This window comes from Bufo bufo, chromosome 9, assembly GCF_905171765.1.
Source record: "Bufo bufo chromosome 9, aBufBuf1.1, whole genome shotgun sequence".
Lineage (NCBI taxonomy): Eukaryota > Metazoa > Chordata > Amphibia > Anura > Bufonidae > Bufo > Bufo bufo.
Window position 1 is genome coordinate 12,519,241 of NC_053397.1, and position 7,806 is coordinate 12,527,046.

Consider the following 7,806-nt stretch of genomic DNA (forward strand, 5'->3'; position numbering starts at 1 on the left):
AGTGGAGGCGGGGTACTGTAGATGTCACTGTTATAGTGGAGGCGGGGTACTGTAGATGTCACTGTTATAGTGGAGGCGGGGTACTCTATATGTCACTGTTATAGTGGAGGCGGGGTACTCTAGATGTCACTGTTATAGTGGAGGCGGGGTACTGTAGATGTCACTGTTATAGTGGAGGCGGGGTACTGTAGATGTCACTGTTATAGTGGAGGCGGGGTACTGTAGATGTCACTGTTATGGTGAAGGCGGGGTACTGTAGATGTCACTGTTATAATGGAGGCGGGGTACTGTAGATGTCACTGTTATAGTGGAGGCGGGGTACTCTAGATGTCACTGTTATAGTGGAGGCGGGGTGCTCTAGATGTCACTGTTTTGGGGGAGGCGGGGTACTCTAGATGTCACTGTTATGGTGGAGGCGGGGTACTGTAGATGTCACTGTTATGGTGGAGGCGGGGTACTGTAGATATCACTGTTATAGTGAAGGCAGGGTACTGTAGATGTCACTGTTATAGTGGAGGCGGGGTACTGTAGATGTCACTGTTATAGTGGAGGCGGGGTACTGTAGATGTCACTGTTATAGTGGAGGCGGGGTACTGTAGATGTCACTGTTATAGTGGAGGCGGGGTACTGTAGATGTCACTGTTATAGTGGAGGCGGGGTACTGTAGATGTCACTGTTATAGTGGAGGCAGGGTACTGTAGATGTCACTGTTATAGTGGAGGCAGGGTACTGTAGATGTCACTGTTATAGTGGAGGCGGGGTACTGTAGATGTCACTGTTATAGTGGAGGCGGGGTACTGTAGATGTCACTGTTATAGTGGAGGCGGGGTACTGTAGATGTCACTGTTATAGTGGAGGCGGGGTACTGTAGATGTCACTGTTATAGTGGAGGCGGGGTACTGTAGATGTCACTGTTATAGTGGAGGCGGGGTACTGTAGATGTCACTGTTATAGTGGAGGCGGGGTACTGTAGATGTCACTGTTATAGTGGAGGCGGGGTACTGTAGATGTCACTGTTATAGTGGAGGCGGGGTACTGTAGATGTCACTGTTATAGTGGAGGCGGGGTACTGTAGATGTCACTGTTATAGTGGAGGCGGGGTACTGTAGATGTCACTGTTATAGTGGAGGCGGGGTACTGTAGATGTCACTGTTATAGTGGAGGCGGGGTACTGTAGATGTCACTGTTATAGTGGAGGCGGGGTACTGTAGATGTCACTGTTATAGTGGAGGCGGGGTACTGTAGATGTCACTGTTATAGTGGAGGCGGGGTACTGTAGATGTCACTGTTATAGTGGAGGCGGGGTACTGTAGATGTCACTGTTATAGTGGAGGCGGGGTACTGTAGATGTCACTGTTATAGTGGAGGCGGGGTACTCTAGATGTCACTGTTATAGTGGAGGCGGGGTACTCTAGATGTCACTGTTATAGTGGAGGCGGGGTACTGTAGATGTCACTGTTATAGTGGAGGCGGGGTACTGTAGATGTCACTGTTATAGTGGAGGCGGGGTACTGTAGATGTCACTGTTATAGTGGAGGCGGGGTACTGTAGATGTCACTGTTATAGTGGAGGCGGGGTACTGTAGATGTCACTGTTATAGTGGAGGCGGGGTACTCTAGATGTCACTGTTATAGTGGAGGCGGGGTACTCTATATGTCACTGTTATAGTGGAGGCGGGGTACTCTAGATGTCACTGTTATAGTGGAGGCGGGGTACTGTAGATGTCACTGTTATAGTGGAGGCGGGGTACTGTAGATGTCACTGTTATAGTGGAGGCGGGGTACTGTAGATGTCACTGTTATGGTGAAGGCGGGGTACTGTAGATGTCACTGTTATAATGGAGGCGGGGTACTGTAGATGTCACTGTTATAGTGGAGGCGGGGTACTCTAGATGTCACTGTTATAGTGGAGGCGGGGTGCTCTAGATGTCACTGTTTTGGGGGAGGCGGGGTACTGTAGATGTCACTGTTATAGTGGAGGCGGGGTACTGTAGATGTCACTGTTATAGTGGAGGCGGGGTACTGTAGATGTCACTGTTATAGTGGAGGCGGGGTACTCTAGATGTCACTGTTATGGTGGAGGCGGGGTACTCTATATGTCACTGTTATAGTGGAGGCGGGGTACTGTAGATGTCACTGTTATAGTGGAGGCGGGGTACTGTAGATGTCACTGTTATAGTGAAGGCAGGGTACTGTAGATGTCACTGTTATAGTGGAGGCGGGGTACTGTAGATATCACTGTTATAGTGAAGGCAGGGTACTGTAGATGTCACTGTTATAGTGGAGGCGGGGTACTGTAGATGTCACTGTTATGGTGGAGGCGGGGTACTGTAGATGTCACAGTTATAGTGGAGGCGGGGTACTGTAGATGTCACTGTTATAGTGAAGGCGGGGTACTGTAGATGTCACTGTTATAGTGGAGGCGGGGTACTGTAGATGTCACTGTTATAGTGGAGGCGGGGTACTGTAGATGTCACTGTTATAGTGGAGGCGGGGTACTGTAGATGTCACTGTTATAGTGGAGGCGGGGTACTCTAGATGTCACTGTTATAGTGGAGGCGGGGTACTGTAGATGTCACTGTTATGGTGGAGGCGGGGTACTGTAGATGTCACTGTTATAGTGGAGGCGGGGTACTGTAGATATCACTGTTATAGTGAAGGCAGGGTACTGTAGATGTCACTGTTATAGTGGAGGCGGGGTACTGTAGATGTCACTGTTATAGTGGAGGCGGGGTACTGTAGATGTCACTGTTATGGTGGAGGCGGGGTACTGTAGATGTCACTGTTATAGTGGAGGCGGGGTACTGTAGATGTCACTGTTATAGTGGAGGCGGGATACTGTAGATGTCACTGTTATAGTGGAGGCGGGGTACTGTAGATGTCACTGTTATAGTGGAGGCGGGGTACTGTAGATGTCACTGTTATAGTGGAGGCGGGGTACTGTAGATGTCACTGTTATAGTGAAGGCAGGGTACTGTAGATGTCACTGTTATAGTGGAGGCGGGGTACTGTAGATGTCACTGTTATAGTGGAGGCGGGGTACTGTAGATGTCACTGTTATGGTGGAGGCGGGGTACTGTAGATGTCACTGTTATAGTGGAGGCGGGGTACTGTAGATGTCACTGTTATAGTGGAGGCGGGGTACTCTAGATGTCACTGTTATAGTGGAGGCGGGGTACTGTAGATGTCACTGTTATGGTGGAGGCGGGGTACTGTAGATGTCACTGTTATAGTGGAGGCGGGGTACTGTAGATATCACTGTTATAGTGGAGGCGGGGTACTGTAGATGTCACTGTTATAGTGAAGGCAGGGTACTGTAGATGTCACTGTTATAGTGGAGGCGGGGTACTGTAGATGTCACTGTTATAGTGGAGGCGGGGTACTGTAGATGTCACTGTTATGGTGGAGGCGGGGTACTGTAGATGTCACTGTTATAGTGGAGGCGGGGTACTGTAGATGTCACTGTTATAGTGGAGGCGGGATACTGTAGATGTCACTGTTATAGTGGAGGCGGGGTACTGTAGATGTCACTGTTATAGTGGAGGCGGGGTACTGTAGATGTCACTGTTATAGTGGAGGCGGGGTACTGTAGATGTCACTGTTATAGTGGAGGCGGGGTACTGTAGATGTCACTGTTATGGTGGAGGCGGGGTACTGTAGATGTCACTGTTATAGTGGAGGCGGGGTACTGTAGATGTCACTGTTATAGTGGAGGCGGGGTACTCTAGATGTCACTGTTATAGTGGAGGCGGGGTACTGTAGATGTCACTGTTATGGTGGAGGCGGGGTACTGTAGATGTCACTGTTATAGTGAAGGCAGGGTACTGTAGATGTCACTGTTATAGTGGAGGCGGGGTACTGTAGATGTCACTGTTATAGTGGAGGCGGGGTACTGTAGATGTCACTGTTATAGTGGAGGCGGGGTACTGTAGATGTCACTGTTATGGTGGAGGCGGGGTACTGTAGATGTCACTGTTATAGTGGAGGCGGGGTACTGTAGATGTCACTGTTATAGTGGAGGCGGGATACTGTAGATGTCACTGTTATAGTGGAGGCGGGGTACTGTAGATGTCACTGTTATAGTGGAGGCGGGGTACTGTAGATGTCACTGTTATGGGGGATACTGTCGATATCTTTTAACGACACACACAATTAAATGAAATAGATGAAATAGACACGTGCGATGCCGTGTCCTTCTGCTAGTTTCATATAGATATCACCCCTCTGAATTTAGGACGCAGAGCTTGCAATCTGAAGTTAAGATGACACACCAGTAATGGACAGGCCGGAGGGACCCCGCAGCTCAGGTCGCCTCAGTACTTTTCCATCCTCCCTTGGATTCCTCTAAGCTGGCAGCTGCTTCATTAACCACGTGACGACCATCAGCTGCTGTGACAGTGATGAAGACGGCCCCTCAGTGAGATTGCCACAGGAGGAACCTTAAATTCTTTGCCATGTGGAGCCAGGACATGAGATAGCTGGGAATGTGATGGCGCCATCTCTGTCTACCAAGAAAAACATTGAGCAATGAGCCCAACACAGATCATCCGCCTCATAGACCGGGCATGGATCCTGGAAGGGGTTTTGGGATTTTTATAAAGGAGAACCAATGGCGCGGCATCATAAAGCAGATGTATGGATGCCGCACGGGTTCATGTGTCGCATATAGCAGAAACTCTCTATAAAAACACCGCAAATGGGCGTAACTACAAAGGTACCAGGCGTAGCAGCTGCTAAGGGGGCCCAATAACTAGGGGGGCCCATTTCCACTCAGACATACAGTGTGTACAATTAGTGATGTGGACAATAGAGAAGTGCATTACTTTTTGCATTGTTTCTGTGCTGTGACATCACCATGCATATTGTGACATCACTGTGAGCTGAGAGGAGCCCAAAAATAGGGTTCGGCGTGGACGGGAAGCCACATGGTTTGCTGGATCGGAGTGTGGTCTGTGCATCTGCAGGAGAAGTGGAGACTGAAAGTCGAGGGCCTGTAAGGCTACATGCACACGACCAATGTGTGTTTTGCAGTCCGCAAATCGCGGATCCGCAAAACACGGATGGTGTCCGTGTGCGTTCTGCAATTTGCGGAACGGCACGGACAGACTTTAATATAACTGCCTATTCTTGTCCACAAAACGCGGACAAGAATAGGTCAGGTTATATTTTTTTTGCGGACCATGGAACGGAGCAAAGGATGCGGACAGCACAGGAGTGGTGTCCGCATCTTTTGCGGCCCCATTGAAGTGAATGGGTCCGCATCCGGATGCGGACTAAAACAACAGCCGTGTGCATGAGGCCTACGGGCTCATGCACCCGACTGTGCCGTTTTTTTGCGGTCCGCAAATTGCATCTTTTGCGGACTTATTGAAGTGAATGGTTCCGTATAATGACCGTAGACGGAATCAAAATACGGCCCGTATACGGAACGCAAAAAACGTTCGTGTGCATGAGCCCTAAGGCTGAGTTCACACTTCAGTTATTTGATCAGTTATTTCCATGAGTTATTGTAAGTGTCCATTCACACATCCGTAGTGCGTTGCGGATCCGCAATACACCCGGCCGGCACCCCCATAGAACTGCCTATTTTTGTCTGCAATTGCGGACAAGAATAGGACATGTTCTATCTTTTTCCGGAGCTGCGGACCTTAAGATCGAAACCGCGCTCCGGAAATGCGGAGAGCACATAGTGTGCTCTACACATCCATTCCTGCCCCATTGAGAATGAATGGGTCTGCACCCGTTCCCGATATTGCGGAATGGATGCGGACCCATTTGCGGACGTGTGAATTCACCCTAAACCAAAACCTGGTGCGGGTCGAAGACACCGAACAGGTGCAATATCTTTCCATTATACCTGATCTCTGAGTAGACTTCATTACTGGTTTTGGCTCCCAATAACCGTTTTTTGCGTTCCGTATACGGCACCATTCATTTCAATGGATCCCCCCCAAAAAAACGGAGGGTATTCCGTATGCCTTCCGTTTCCGTATTTCTGTTTTTCCGTTCTGTTCAAAGATAGAACATGTCCTATTATTGTCCGCATAACGGACAAGGATAGTACTGTTCTATCAGGGGATAGCTGTTCCGTTCAGCAAAAAACGGAATGCACATGGACGTCATCCATATTTTTTGCGGACCTGAAAAAGCCATACGGTCGTGTGCATGAGGCCTAAGCAAGGTCTTGGTGTGGCGGTCAGATGCCGATGACTGGGGCTGATCTTTCTTAAAGGGGAACACCACAAAAGAAGTAACGTCATCTCAGCTACATAATAAGCCATAGAGCATCTCATGTATGAGGGTGGAAAGCCCCAGAGCTGCCCACTCTTCATTAACCTATCCGGCCCCCATTTAGTACAAGCAGAGTTTTCTGTACTCCTCACTCCAACTGTCACCGCCAGATCTCTGAGAAGCTCTGACAGACGTTCTTCAGTACCTCCTGCATGATGTTCTTTTGTTTTGGTTTCGCTTTGTCATCTCTTCTCCCTCTCCCAGCTGTCATCTATTAGCAGTGATCGCCTCCCTTTATATCCCCTCCCATCCTTCTTCACTTTGCGGTTTATACTACTTCCTGGATTGTGCTCACTGCTAGATGCTGCAACTGCTGCTTCCTCAGATAAGTCTATTCCTTTATTTGTGTTTTCCTGTTGGCTTGATTCTATGTGACCCTGACTCCCTCCGTATTAAGTGCAGGGAGTCGGTGGTCGTGTCCCCTCACTATTATAGGGTTTTCAGGTGTCACTCAGTCTAGGTACGTGGACATGCAATTTTCTATCATAAAGATCTTTGCATGGGCTGAGCAGTCAGGGAGAGCTCTAGGGCTTTTATAGGGCTCACCCTTCTGTTCCTTAGTTTGGGATCAAGTCAGTTGGATCTTTATTTGTTACTCCTTGTTTTCTGCAACACCCTCCGTGACACCAACACACAAAAACTAATGGTAAATAAATTAAAATTACAGGAGGGTGGGTATCCCCTTTAAAGGGGTCGTCTCATCTCAGACAATGGGGGGCATATGGCTAGGATATGACCCTATTCTCTGATAGGTGCAAGTCCCACTGTTGGGACCCACACCTATATTGAGAACGGAGCCACGAAGGTGCAGCTGCCCTCCATTCATTTCTATGGGGCCGCAGAAAATAGCCGAGCACTGGTTTGGCTATTTCCGCCGAGCCGGTCATGAGAGGTGCGCTGCCATTCGCTTCTATGGGGAGAGTGCTTGGTGGTGGCTGGACCGGAGTCCTCCATCAACCTGTCACGGATGGTGTTGCAGAAAGCTGGAACTTATAAATAAACATCCGACTGGCTTGATCCCAAACTAAGGAGCATATGAGTGAGCCCTATAAAACCCCTAGAGCTCTCCCTGACTGTAATGCCCATGCAAAGATCTTTATGGTACACGATTGCATGCCCTCGTACCTTATACTATGTGACACCTGAAAACCCTATAATAGTGAGGGGACACGACCACCGGCTCCCTGCACTTAATACGGACGGAGTCAGGGTCACCTACAAACAAGCCAGCAAGAAACACAAATAAAGGAAACAGACTTATCTGAGGAATCAGCAGTAGCAGCCTCCAGCAGTGAACACAATCCAGGAAGAAGTATAAACCGCAAAGTGAGGCAGTATGGGAGGGAATATAAAGGGAGACAATCAGTGCAAATAGGTGACAGCTGGGAGAAGGAAAGGAGATGAGAAAGTGAAACCAAAACAAAAAACATCATACAACAGGTAGAGAAGAACGTCTGCCAGATCTTCTCAAAGAGCTGGCGGTGACACAACCAATTTACAGGGCTCCATTTAGGAG